The sequence below is a fragment of the Miniopterus schreibersii genome, assembly GCF_964146895.1.
Source record: "Miniopterus schreibersii genome assembly, chromosome: 8".
In the NCBI taxonomy this organism is placed as follows: Eukaryota; Metazoa; Chordata; class Mammalia; order Chiroptera; family Miniopteridae; genus Miniopterus; species Miniopterus schreibersii.
The window spans coordinates 23,817,718-23,831,443 of NC_138109.1; the positions used below are offsets into that span (position 1 = coordinate 23,817,718).

The following is a 13,726-nucleotide window of genomic DNA, read 5'->3' on the forward strand; positions in this document are numbered from 1 at the left end:
AACACACTGCCTCATGATAGTAGGTATCAGATCAGATACATGTTTGTTGAGTTGAATTCAAGTACACTCAATTAGAAGTACAGAAGTGTTAAAAAAAGAATTTCAATTTTGCAAAATATAAATGTTTCAAATGGGGAAAAGGGCCTGAAGTCCTTTTATTGAACTGTGTATAACAATGGAAGTTGCCCTGAAGGTCTCTGCTAGCACTCTGTGCCCCAGCTGGGCCTCCAGAAGGTTCATTACTTTCATATTACCACTGTGGCAATTTATTAATGAGCTCAGTCCAAGCAAGATAAATTGAAACGACAACCCTGGCAACTAAGATCTCTTATTTATCACTAGAGCTAGTCTCTCACTAGCAGTGCCACAGATAAAACAATATTTTATACAGAATATCTTCTAAGAGACCTGCCAACACTGTGAGTGGCACTAAGGGAAATCCAAAAAAGTACAGGTCCTCATTAGGATAGGCAAAGAATGTGTTCTTAAAAAGTAACTCAAAACTGAAAATCACAGATGTCCATTAGAAGTAATGATAAAGGACTCGTTATGTTTGTCATCATTTATGGGTCAATTGCCTATCCAAGGGCTAACTGAAATGCCACTGGAGTTCTTGCTCCACCCAGGCGGAGGTAGGTGTTACAACATACGCATGAGAAGGAAACTGAGAACCAGCATTCTAGTAGAAGTAAGGTCTGTAAAACTAAAGCCCCTACCCTTCCAAAAGTTTGAAGGTTCCTTGGTACCAAAGCATCCCTCTCAATAATTTAAGGCTACTCGCCTGACATGAAGCCATGTCATAAGATGTTAACACAACAAAAGTAAACTATAGTCCAACTGGACCCAAATATTATTTAAAAGAAGAAATAGAAATGGCAAGAAATCCTGTGGATAAGAAAGATACCACATATAATCATTGTCTTTCACTACTGACTACAGTACCTCCAGGTAACGTCTGTTTTGGCTTGTTGGGGCTGCCATAACCAAGTACCATACACTGCATGTAATAAACAGAAATTTATCCTCTCACAGTTCTAGCGCCTAGAAGTCTGAAATAAAGGTGTTGCAGGGTCACGCTCTCCCTGAAGTCTTCAGAAGATCCTTCCTTGCCTCTTCCAGCTTCTGGTAGCCCCAGGAAACTACAGATTTTGGTACTGATGACAGTAGAGTGCTGCTCTAACAAAACTTAAAAATGAGGAAGTAGCTTTGGAATTGGATAATAAGTAGAGGATTGATAGAGAAAATCTAGACTGCCTTGAAGACATGGTAGGTAGAAATATGAACATTAAAGGTGCTTCTAGTGAGGCCTTAGAAGGAAATGATGAACATGTTATTCGACAGTGGAGGAAAGACACTTATTGTTATAGTGGCAGAAAGCTTTTCTGAATTGTGCTCAGCCACTGGGTGAACTTGTAAGTGATGAACTTAGGTATTTAGTTGAGGAGATTCTAAGCAAAGTGTTACAATTGTGGCCTACTTTTTCCTTGGTGCTTATAGTAAAATATGAGAAGAGAGAAACTGAAGAATAAAATGTTAAGCAAAAAGGAACCAGAACTTGATGGTTTGGAAAATTCTCTGCCTATCCAGACAGCATGCTCTGGAAATAGGGCCAAGGGTGTGGCTGGACAATCATTTGCCTGACTCATGGATACAACCAACCATTGCAGAAGAACATATATATATGGTTACCCAGGACTCACTACTATTGAGGTACAGTGCAAAAAGAGACTTGGTAAGGAAAACACAGTATGTATTTGCACTGGCTATACAGATGGCCTTCAGTCAGTTCCTTTAAAAAAGAAATGGCTTCATATGAAACAGGGAAGATATTAAAAATATTTAACAACCTATAAGGTCATACCACTGCACACTAGAGAATATCAGTCCCAAGTTGAACTAGTCAATCTGAAAGCACAGAGCAGAAAGTATGGCTTTTCTAAAATAGGTTCATTCTGCCTAGAGCCTGCACAGAAGCCTGGCTGAGCTGGAAAACTACCCAGGGCTAAAAATGTAGGAGGACCTACAACTATGGATAAGAATGAGACATAAGAAAGTCTTGATTCCTCTCCAGTCCTCCTGAGCACCTGTGATAAGCATTCCTTGTCTGCTAAAGCTGGGATACAATCTAGAAGCAAGGAGCAGATTATTAATACCTCCCTTCCCCCAGGCTCAATTTCAAATTAAGTGAGCCAATAAATTCCCTTTTTTTTTTTCTTGGCCACAATCTATTTATGTTGGATTTCTGCCCTTTGCAACCAAAAAGTGTCAGTACATTACCAATATTTAAAAACTAGAGCACTGCTTTTTTACAAAAAGATCAACAGGAGTACTACTCCAAATTTCCAAAACAGAATCTACATGTGAAGGTGTCTGCTTTCCTTCCTTCCTTCCTTCCTTCCTTCCTTCCTTCCTTCCTTCCTTCCTTCCTTCCTCCCTTCCTCCCTTCCTCCCTTCCTCCCTTCCTCCCTTCCTCCCTTCCTCCCTTCCTCCCTTCCTCCCTTCCTCCCTCCCCTCCCCTCCCCTCCCCTCCCCTCCCCTCCCCTCCCTTCCCTTCCCTTCCCTTCCCTTCCCTTCCCTTCCCTTCCCTTCCCTTCCCTTCCCTTCCCTTCCCTTCCTTCTTCTTTCTCTTTCTTTCTCTCTTTCTCTCTCTCTCTCTCTTTCTCTCTTTCTCTTTCTTTCTTTTTCCCCTCCCTCCCTCCCTCCCCTCCTCCCCCTCCTCCCTTCTTTCTTTCTTTCTTTCCTTCTTTCTTTCTTTCTTTCCTTCTTTCTTTCTTTCTTTCTTTCTTTCTTTCTTTCTTTCTTTCTTTCTTTCTTTCTTTCTTTCTTTCTTTCTCTCTTTCTTTCTCTCTCTCTCTCTCTCTCTCTCTCTCTCTCTCTCTCTCTCTCTCTCTCTCTCTCTCTCCCCTTTCTTTTCTTTCTCTCTCTCTCTTCCCCCCTCTCTCTCTCCCTCCCTCCCTCCCTCCCTTCTTTCTCCCTCTCTCTATTCCTATCTCCCCACCCCTCTCCTAAGCAACCATTGCCTCTGTATCTATGAGTCTATTTGTTTTGCTTTGTTTACTTGTTTCGATTCCACATACAAATGAAATAATATAGTATTTGGCTTTCTCTGACTTATTTCACTTAGTATAATATCCTCTAGGTCCATCCATGTTGTCACAAACAGCAAGAATTCATTTTTTTATTGCTGAATATCCCATTGTAGATATAGCACATCTTTTTTATCCATTCATCTATTGATAGACACTTAGGCTGCTTCCATATTTTGGCTGGTATTAGTAAGGCTGCAATGAACATAGGTGTGCATACATCTTTTTGAATTAGTGTTTTGAATTTCTTCAGATATGTGCCCAGAAGTGTAATCGCTGTATTGTATGGCAGCTCTAATTTTAATTTTTGGAGGAATCTCCTCCATACTGTTTTCCATAGTGGTTGCACTAATGTACAATTCCTCCAACAGTGTAAGAAAGTTCCTTTTTCTCCACATTCTCACCAACACTTGTTTGTTGAGTTACTGATGATAGCCATTCTGAGAGGTGTGAGGTGATATCTCATTATGGTTTTAATTTGCATTTCACTGATGGTTAGTGATGTTGAGCATCTTTTTATGTCTGTTGGCTGTCTGTATGTCCTCTTTGGAGAAGTATCTATTCAGGTCCTTTGCCCATTTTTAAATTAGATTGTTTTTGGTATTAGGTCGTATGAGTTCCCTATGTATTTTATTTAATTTTTAATTAAAAAAATATATATATCTTTATTGATTTCAGAGAGAGGAAAAGAGAGGGAGAGAGAGATAGAAACATCAATGATGAGAGAGTCATTGATTGGCTGCAGCCGGCAACCCGGGCATGTGCCCTGACCAGGAACCAACCCCACCCCCCCCACCCCTGATCGCCTGGATCCTAGGTTGATGCTCAACCACTAAGCCACGCCTGGTCGGGCTCCCTATGTATTTTATATATTAACCCCTTATTGGATGTATCATTTGCAAATATCTTCTTCCTTTCAGTAGGTTATTTCATTTTTAAAAAATATATCTTTATTGATTTCAGAGAGAGGTAGAAACATCAATGATGAGAGAGTCGTCACTGATCAGCTGCCTCCTGCAGGCCCCCAACTGGGGATGGAGCCCGCAACCGGGGCATGTGCCCTGACCAGGAATCAAACCGTGATCTCCTGGATCCTAGGTCAATGCTCAACCACTGAGCCATGCCTGGCTGGGCTGTCATTTCATTTTTTTGGTTTCCTTTGCTGTGCAAAAACTTTTTAGTTTGATGTAGTCCCATTTATTTATTTTTTCTTTTGTTGCCCTTACCCAAAGAGACATGTCCAAAAAAATATTGCTAAGAGTGATGTCAAAGAGTTTATAGACTGTTTCCTTCTAGGAGTTTTATAGTTTCAGGTCTTACAATTAAGTCTTTAACATATTTTGAGTTTATTTTTTTATATGGCATAAGAAAGTGGTCCAATTTTTTTTTTGCATGAATCTGTCCAGTTTTCCCAGCACCACTTTTGTTGTAGATTGACTGTATAAGTGAGAATTTATTTTTGGGCTCTTTATCCTATTCTATTGATCTATCTGTTTTTATGCCAGTACTATTCTGATTATTGTAGCTTTATAGTATATTTGATATCAGAGAGCATACCACCCACTTTGTTCTTTCTCAAGATTTCTTTGGCTATTGGGTATCTTTGTGGTTCCACATAAATTTTAGGGTTAGCTGTTCTAATTCTGAAAAGAATACCATTGGCATTCTAATAGGGATTACTTTTGTTGTTGTTATTTTTCTTAATAAGTGTTCTAGATGAACAAATTGAGGAAATACTAACTCAGGCTAAAGTTTAACATTCAACAAGTCTGGATGTCTCCTCCTATACTATATGAAATGGCAGCTTTTGCTACACCCTCCTTCCCTGCATTATACTCACAATAAGGACTACATGCCATTATTCTTTAAACATACATATATAATATAACATTTTAGATATATAACAAGGTATAAGGAATGGACACACATTTATCCACAAACTAGCTGAAAAAAATACAATTTTAGCACCCTATATGCTCTTCTCAGCATTATTACCAGTCTTTTCTCCTCACTCTACCCTTCAGAGATAACCACTGTGCTAACTTGATATTTACCACTGCCATGCATTTCTCTGAACATTTATTACATACATGCTTCCCTAAATAGTAACGCATGCTAAGCTTTACAAATGTGTCCTGCCATGTGCGTTATTCACTAAACCTTTCATTTGTGAGATTCAACCAAGTTACTAAATAGGTCTAGTTTGTTTATTTTCATTATTTTATTTATAGACATTTGGACTAGTTTGAATTTTCTGCTATAAAAATGTTGTATGAATATTTTTTTAAAGACTTTTAAATTGATTTTTAGAGAGAGAAGGGAGAGGGAGAGGGAGAGAGAGAGAAGCATCCATGTGAGAGTGAAAGATTGCACCCAGGCACATGCCGACCAGAAATCAAACCACAATCTTTCAGTGCATGGGATGACAACCAACCGTGCCACACTGGCCAGGGCTATATGAACATTTTTGTATGTCTCTAGGCATATACTAGAGTGTTTCTAAAGAGTATTTAGGAGTGAAGTCACTGGATTGTAGGTTACATGCATTTTAGTTTTAAGAGATACTGCCAAGTCGTTCTTCACTATGGCTTTGCAACTTCCATTCAGTAGTGTCTAAGAGTTTCCTTAATACCAAGTATCAGTGGTAATGTGGACTTATCAGAGGTAATTTCTGCCAATCTAATAGGTGTGAAATGACATCTCTTTAGAGCTTTAATTTGCCTATAACTAATTACCAGTGAATGGTTAAAAACATTTAAGTTGCCTCTTTTATGCCTTGTCATTGTTCTATTTATTTGCCTTTTTCTAATCTGTTTGTAGGAAACCTTTGTTATCACAGGCCGTAATATTTGGCTGTTATATTTACCACAAATATATTCTCTAACTCTGTGGCTTGTCTTTGAATTTAAAATGTATGGCATTCATCTTTGCCAAGGTATATAGCGCAGTGTCTGAGAGTTAGGAGACATTAATAAATATTAAATGAATGAGTGAAAAACTGAATATACATAAATTACATGTTTTTAAGCTCCTATATTCCCTTATTTTAGAATTGTGACCCTCTATGCCCATTAGGCTTTATAAACTTTTATACTCCCAAATTCATTTTAAAAAATCATTTATTTTAAAGAAACAAATTTAATCTAGTTTGCAGACTTTCCAGCAGTCCCTTGAGGTAATAGAAGATAAGATAAAACACCAAAATATCAGGGATGCCAGTCTAACATTCTAAGTCCTCTAAGACAAATGGTTGTCTGTTCTCTACTCAAATATCTCCAAGAACAATTATGATGGTTCTCGTTTTCTATACTTTACAAGACATAATGACTAAAATAGCCTTTATTCATGTTTGAATGTCCCAGAGGAAATTCTATGTAAGTATGAGAGTAAAGCAATAATAATAAATAAGAAACTACTTAGAGATGTGCCTATAATACATCAATGAGCAATAGACATAGTGATTAAAATAAATATACAATATGTACATGCTTTAATTGTGAAAACTAACATTTGTAACATTTACAAATAAATACAGAAGGGGAAAAAATAATGCAGCAGCCTTTACATGCTTCAAAATTTATGGAGCCCTGGCCAGTGTGGCTCAGTTGATTGGAGTGTTGTGCCGTACACCAGAAGGTGGTGGGTTTGATTCCCAGGAACAGAGGATCAGAGAGGCAAAGTGACCAGCCCTGTGTTCTTCAATTAATATTTAGTGACACTGAGAAACCAGGCTTCTTTCCAAATCTAAATCAACATGGTAGTATAAACAATAATTTGAAATCAGAGCATCTTTAGTCACTTTCTACAAGTGAGATCTTATATGTTTCTTAACTCCACTAAGCCTATCTACCAAACAAGGTTAATGCAAAGATTAAACTACAAAACAAATCTTAGCACTTATTGTTTTAAACCTAAAATTGGCCTACCTAGAAACTTATTTCTGAATGTGAAGTTTCTTACTTGGTTTGCTTCAAACACAAATCCAGTTTCTGAATTAATGCTTATAAATTTTACAGATAGGAAACTGAGGTAGTGAGAGAGGATGTACAATCTATACCTCCCTAGTATATCTATAATCAAGTCCAAATTCCATAGTTTCGGGTCTTTAATATGATGGCCCCAGCCCATCTCCCTAGCCACATTTCTCACTACTGACTTAGGCAAATATAATACTCAAACCTCTGGCAACTACCAATTTTTAAAAAATATATCCTTATTGATTTCAGAGAGAGGAAAGGAGAGGGGGAGAGAGAGATAGAAACATCAATGATGAGAGATTTATCTTTGATCAGCTGCCTCCTGCATGCCCCTGACTGGGGATTGAGCCCACAACCCAGGCATGTCCCTAACTGGGACTCCAATGGCGATCTCCTGGATTCTAGGTCGATGCTCAACCACTGAACCATGCCCAGCTGGGCAGCAACTACCAATTTTTAACAAAAGTATCTTATACTTTCCCTACTTTGTATTTTCATCTAAATTGTTTAATCTATTCAAATTTGTTTTCCAAGGCCCAAATGAAATTCATCTTGAGTATGACATCTAACCTTGTTTCCAAATGTTGAGAATGATGGCTCCCTCCTCTGAATTCCTATATCACTTTGCTTTTACCTCCTATAAAGTACATATTACCTTATATTTTAGGTTGAGCATGAAAAATACTTCATTTCTGCCAGTAGAGGTAAAGTTCCTTAAAGGTAGTTGGAAGAGAACATTAACATTTACTTTGCATCTATGAAGCACCAATTGCTTTTCTAGTGATTATACACACACACAATCACATACATTATTTCATATAATCTTTGTGACACCCCATGAAGTAGGAATTTATTCTTTACAGATAAGGACACTGAAAGTCACAGAGGTTAAACAATCTGCTTAGCATCCTAAGGCCAGTAAGTGACATAGACTAGATTGTTCTGATTGTTTTCTATCTACCCCACTAATGGTCAGGAAAAAACCCTCCATTGCCTTTGTCATTGAGTACTGGCAGAAAAGATTTGATATAGGGTATTTGCCCTCCTACTTTCCAAGACTAAGAGAAGACTCTTCAGAGCAAACAATGATTAACATGAGTCCTGAATAAAGATGAAGAGATAAGAAGCCTGCTTCCAGGAAAGAAAAGTAAAAAACCATTACTTTTCCACTTGTGTTTAAAAACTCCGCCTCCTTTGAGGTTTATGCCATCTGGCTATATTACTCTCTACTCTTCTCATCTGTTATCTACCACCCTCCTGATTAATTCCCTATATTCACTGCACCTGGGTCACAATATTCTCTCCTCCCTACATTCTAGCATCCTAAATCACTTCACTATCCACACAGATTCATTTAATAAAATAGCCTCACAGTTCCTTGTCATACTCAGCTTCACTGACCTTCACCTCTGCTATACTTCAGCTACACACACACAGACTTAAAACAGCTCCATATAAATTAAACTCCAATATTCCACTTTCTGATCACAACCTCCTTTTTTTCTAACTTACTTCCACCACATCTGCTCATTGACCTAACTCAAGAAATCACAAAATCTTCAAGTCCAAAACTGAACTCACCATCCAGTATTTCCTGTCTCAGTTAATCCCCCTAGTCATCCAAACCAAAAACCTGGGCCTCAGGCTGGACGCCTCTCCCTCCCACCTGCAGATCCAATCAGTTATAAGCCTTCGTTCCTTCTCCTCACCCCTGCGGCCGCATTTAAAAGGTGTTTTTCAACCATGTGTGATAAAAACCTTTCAGTGATTTAAAAAAATCACTAAATTAATTTCAAGATATTTACACATACAAGGTCTACCATGATATGGCCTCTGCCTGTGTTTCCAGCCTCACAACTTACCACTATGTCTTCACTGTTATATTCTTAACATTCCCAAACTGCCTGATTCTCCCTGCAAGCTATTCCTTTTCTCACATTGATGACTTTCCTCAAGCTGTTTTCTCTGTTTGAAGCACACTTTTCATTCATCTTTGCCTGACTTATTCCTACTTACCATTTAAGATTTGGGTCAGGTTTCATCTCTTCCCAAAGCTTTCCCTAAAGTCCGAGGCTAGTCTAAGCACCCTAACCCTGGAGCACTACATACAGAGCTCTTGCCTCTTATTCTGAGGCGACCTATTTTAGCATTTAGTTTACACAGCTGCACGAAGATTGGAAATGGATCTGATTCATCATTGTACACCCAGCTAAACGCAATACGTAGCATAGTGCCTGACACACAGTACATGCATAAATGTAAAGGTGAGAACATGTCCAACTTAAATTTTCAGTAGGATATTCACACCAGTTCTTTCTCACAGTTTTTAGGATTTCCTACCATCAACTCCAAGTTCTTTGAAGGGAAGGAACCAGAGGCTTTCCTCAGTCTGTCCAGTTATGTACAGAATGGCATTATACAAATTTTTATCCAACTTACATACCAGAAATCAAAACTTGACAAGTGCGCTACAAACTTCAAAACTAATAAAGTTAAAAAAAGAAGATGTAAAAACAAGGACATAGAACCAATTCTGACTGTTGGTGTGTGTCTGTCTATGTTATGAAAGCAGTAAAACTTTGCTTACAGCTAGAACAGGGTCCCAGACACAAGAGTTTGGCATTGAATCTACATGGCCATCACAGCTCTTCTGGGCTTAAAAAGTTACTAACCAACAGGGTTTCTTAGGCAAGGGCTTAGGACTTGGTAAAAGACCCTTTTGAAAAACTTAATCCCACATACGAAGGCTGAGTGACGAAAAAGCAAGAATAATGCTGGTAAGTGAGCAACAAAAAATTGTTCTTTTTCATAGTAATTTTGGGCCTTCTGCTGGCAGTTAGAAATAGAGCACAGAGTTCAATATAATAAAGCATTTCCCTTTCCAACTAAATATTAAATTGCAGTTTGGCAGCAAACTGGGTCTCAATCCTTTTTCAGAGTAAAAATAATAAACTCTTATATTTGCACGGTGCATTGCAACACTTTGATATACATTATCACATCATTTGATAGCGTTTATAGACATTTGAAAAATGAAGGAAAACCCAAAAATTCCCACAGAATAGGATCTCTTTTTGTCTGTTTGAACAAACAGTACTAGATATCTTTTTTTTTTCTTTTTTCTAAAGATCAAAACAGCACAGAAATGAGGAAGGGACTGCAGGACTTGTATTTACGCAGGTCAATCCTTGGGGCCAAGAAGTTTCTTGAAGAAACTTAATACTTCCTCACACGGAGCAGCTTTCCTTTAAAGGGGATATTGGCCAACTAGAGCTCATTCAGAGAAGGGATCCGAGAGCTACAACAGCCATGATCAAGCAGAGGAACTGGAATTAGTGGAGAGAAGACAGTACTCCAGGGACACGATTACTGCCTTCAGGTATCTTGAAAGGGTGTCCACAAGGAAAAAGAACCTAGGAAGAATGGGGGGCAGCTGTTTCTTTCAGCCATATACCTATATATCTATATGTATATATATATATCTACACACACACACACGCCCCCCCCCCCCCAAAGCTGTTCAGGAAGAGAATGGGTTTCCTTGAGAAGAGATCAGTTTCCCATCACTGGAGGAGGTGTTCTAACAGGTTGGTCAAATGATCAGGGTAGGTTTTGGGGATTTTCAAAGCTACTTTGGCGTGGGATGAGAGAAAGGGAGCCTAGGAGACTTTCAAACTTCCAGTCTGGAGATGTCCGGGGCCCGGCCGTCTCCCGGGGACCCTTTCTCACTCCCCGCCGAGCTGGGCCACAGCGCTGCCCCGTGTCCGGCCCCCCGGCGGCTGGCTCACCTGCGCGCCCCCCGCCCCGCCCCCGCCCCGCGGTCTGAGGCGTGAAACCGACGCTCCCCGCCCGTTTCCAGCGGCAAGTGGAAGTTGCCGCGCAGCTCGGGCCGCTGGAAACAGCCGGGAGGACGGCCGCTGACAGCTCGGGGCCCCTCGAACGGCCGGCCTCGGTCCTCTGCCCGAACCCCGGGACTCGGAAACCTACAGTCGCCTCTCAGCTCCGGCGTCGGCGCAGACCCGCTACCCCCGCGCGCGGACTGACAGCCGCTCTGACTCCCCGCCCTCGGCTCCCCGCCAACCGTCCCCGGCCGACCCCAGCCCCACCCGCCTGGACGGAGCTGCTCCCGCAACGGCCGTCCGGCGATGCCGAACCTCCAAAGGTCCCTCCGTCCTTGGGTTCCCAGTGTCGGGCCCCCCGGGGTGCCCCTACCGCGTCAGGCCGCCGGCCGGACACAGGGACCCGCCGGCCCGGCCGCGGATGCAGAAACGGCCGCCGGGGCCCTGGGCCGGGCTGACAAGGTGGGAAAGGGCCGCGGCCGCTCTCGGACCACCGACAGGCCGACCGGCCCCGACAGACAGTCAGACAACCGGATCCGAAGGGCCGAGAGCAGAGGGCCGGTAGGTCCCGCCGCCGCCGCCGCCTCACCCCGGGCGGCCCCTGGTCACCCAGGCCCCTCAGGGAGCGGGCTGTCCCCACTGGTGGAGGGGGCCGCCGAGGCGCTTACCTGCGGGCGCGGGACAGCGCGGGGCCGCTCACTCCCTTCCCGCCGCCATGTTTCTCCTGCGTAGGGAGCGAGGGAGGACGCGAGAAGGGGGCGGGGGGAGCGGCTCCCGAGGGCGGCGGGCACGCGGGCGAGCGGCGGGGGGCTCGATCGGCGCGGCGGCCGCTGCGGCTGAGGCGCGGGAGGGCCTGGGGGCTGGGGGGCGGGGCGGAAGCTCCCCGGCCCCGCCCCTGCCCCTCCCGCCGCGAGGTGGCGTGCGCCGCGAGGCGGCCGTTGGGCCCGCGCGCGTGGGGGGCGGGGGCGGGGCGGTGTGGCCAGGGCGCCGCGGAGCGGCGGGGCCCGGCCTGCGCGGGCCGCCTCCCGCCTTCCGCCCGGGGGGGCCCGGTTCCGCTCCCTGACCGCCTCTCCTCCCGGCGTCTCTAGTCTGAGTAAACCCAGCCCCGAAGAGAGCTGGGGGACTCGGGTTCAAATCCCGCTGCCGCGCGTCACCCGCCCCGAGGCCACGCACGCGTGGGCCCGTGAGGGAGATGACGGACCAGAGAGCGGTGAGGTGTCGGCCCCACAGGCCGGCTGAGGCGAGGCGCCGCCCCGGGCGGGCGAGGAGCGGGCGCGCCCCGCCTTGCTCCCGGCCCGCCGAGTGATGGATGACCTTGAGCGCGTGACCCCGCACCTCCACCTCAGGGCCCTCATCTAACGTGACAGCACTTAATCCAGAGGGATGGTGCGAGGATGCAATAAGTTAATGCTTGGAAAGCCCACGGAACGGCGCGGGGATCTCGTAAGTAAGTAAATGCCCAGTAAGTATACGCTCCCGCCGCCCTGCCTCGGTTCGCCCCCTCCGCGGGTAGGCGGGGGCGTTCTTTTGGCGCCCTCGAGGCCTCTGCTACGCTCCTGGTTCACCGCCGCGGCCACCCCGGATTAGCCCTATTTTAGCAGCGAGGACACTGAAGCTCGGGGAGGTGAAGTTTCCTGCCCAAGGTCACCCGGCCAGGACACGACTGAGTGAGCGAGTGAGCTTCATCTCCGGCCTCGCCGGCTCCAGAGCCTGTGTATTTATTGATTGATTTCAGAGAGAGGAAGGGAGATGGAGAGAGAGAGAAGAATGGGTCGGCTGCCCTCTGCACGCCGCCTGCCGGGGAGGGAGCCCGAATCTCAGACCTGCGCCCTCATCAGGAATTGAACCTGCAGCCTCCTGGTGCATCGACAGGGCTCAACCAGCCGAGCCACACCAGCCGGCCTCAGCTGTCGTTTTTGAAAGCCAGGAGTTAACGAAATTTACACAAATGTAAGACACCACTCTTCTCATTAATATTTTGTTTTATAAAACATAGATATTTTCATTAAAGTGCATTTACGTTAACATGTGATGGGTTTATTATTATAAATTTTAAATGAATTAATAAAGTTTGAGAAAGTTCTCAGTTTTAATTTCTAATATGGTAAATAATGATAGAAGTAACCAAGTGCACATTTAAAAAGTTCTTCGGGGCCCTCAATAATTTTTAAGAATGGGAAGGGAGCCTAAGACCAAAAGGTTTCTGAATGCCTGCAATGGCAATAAGAAGCTATTGAAGTTTTAAGTAGGGGAGTGACTTAATCAGATTTGCATTTCAAAAAGAGCTTTCAAGATCCAAGTCAGGCCTTGAGGGATGAGTTCACAGGGCACAGGAATTCTAGGCAGACTGATAGAAACAGGAAAGTGCAGGGCTGGCAAGCAGCAGAGCTAGGACCCATTTGACTCTGGATATTTTATTCCTAATTTGGTATTGCCTCACTACCTGACAGGTAAGCGCTAAGGTGAGTGTTTTATCCCTTTATTTCCACTCCTGTGTAGTGAGGATTTTGTTTATGTTTGTAGTGGATGCTGTCACTCTAACCCCAGTACACTGTTACCTCTCCTCATTGCCCGTTTTGAGAACCAGTCAAGCCCGGAAGGCAAATGACAGGGAAAGAAGAGGTTGCTAATAATAGAGTGAGTGGGTGTGGGAATCCTGGCTGAGGTCCCTAGCGGCTACCCAGCCCAGGGTATCCTTCACATACTTCTAGGGCTCTTCAGGCATTGAGAAGGAAAATAATTGGATCAACACCTCTGCTGTCTAGAAAACTAGCTTTGAAAAGAAGTTCCCCCAAAGTGCTGAGTATCTGTTCCTTTCACATTA

The 13,726-nt window shown here is 43.7% G+C and overlaps 1 protein-coding gene and 1 long non-coding RNA gene across 5 annotated transcripts in view; one reads left to right on the forward strand and one right to left on the reverse strand.

Moving 5' to 3' along the window:
* The window catches only part of SCMH1 (Scm polycomb group protein homolog 1), a 97,416-nt gene extending 85,623 nt beyond the window's left edge, over positions 1–11,793 (reverse strand). For 2 of the 4 annotated variants that reach the window (XM_081143664.1, XM_081143666.1), the window contains exon 1: positions 11,571–11,747. The gene's annotated coding sequence lies outside the window, so the exon portion shown is untranslated. Of the gene's footprint in view, positions 1–11,570 lie in introns of all 4 variants that reach the window. The other 2 variants (XM_081143661.1, XM_081143662.1) reach the window with 2 other exon arrangements.
* Positions 11,794–11,874: 81 nt separating this feature from the next.
* On the forward strand, positions 11,875–12,927 carry LOC308561184. The gene is made up of 2 exons (XR_013999442.1): positions 11,875–12,349; positions 12,638–12,927. It is a non-coding gene; the product is annotated as an uncharacterized lncRNA (long non-coding RNA).
* The last annotated feature ends 799 nt before the right edge of the window (positions 12,928–13,726 follow it).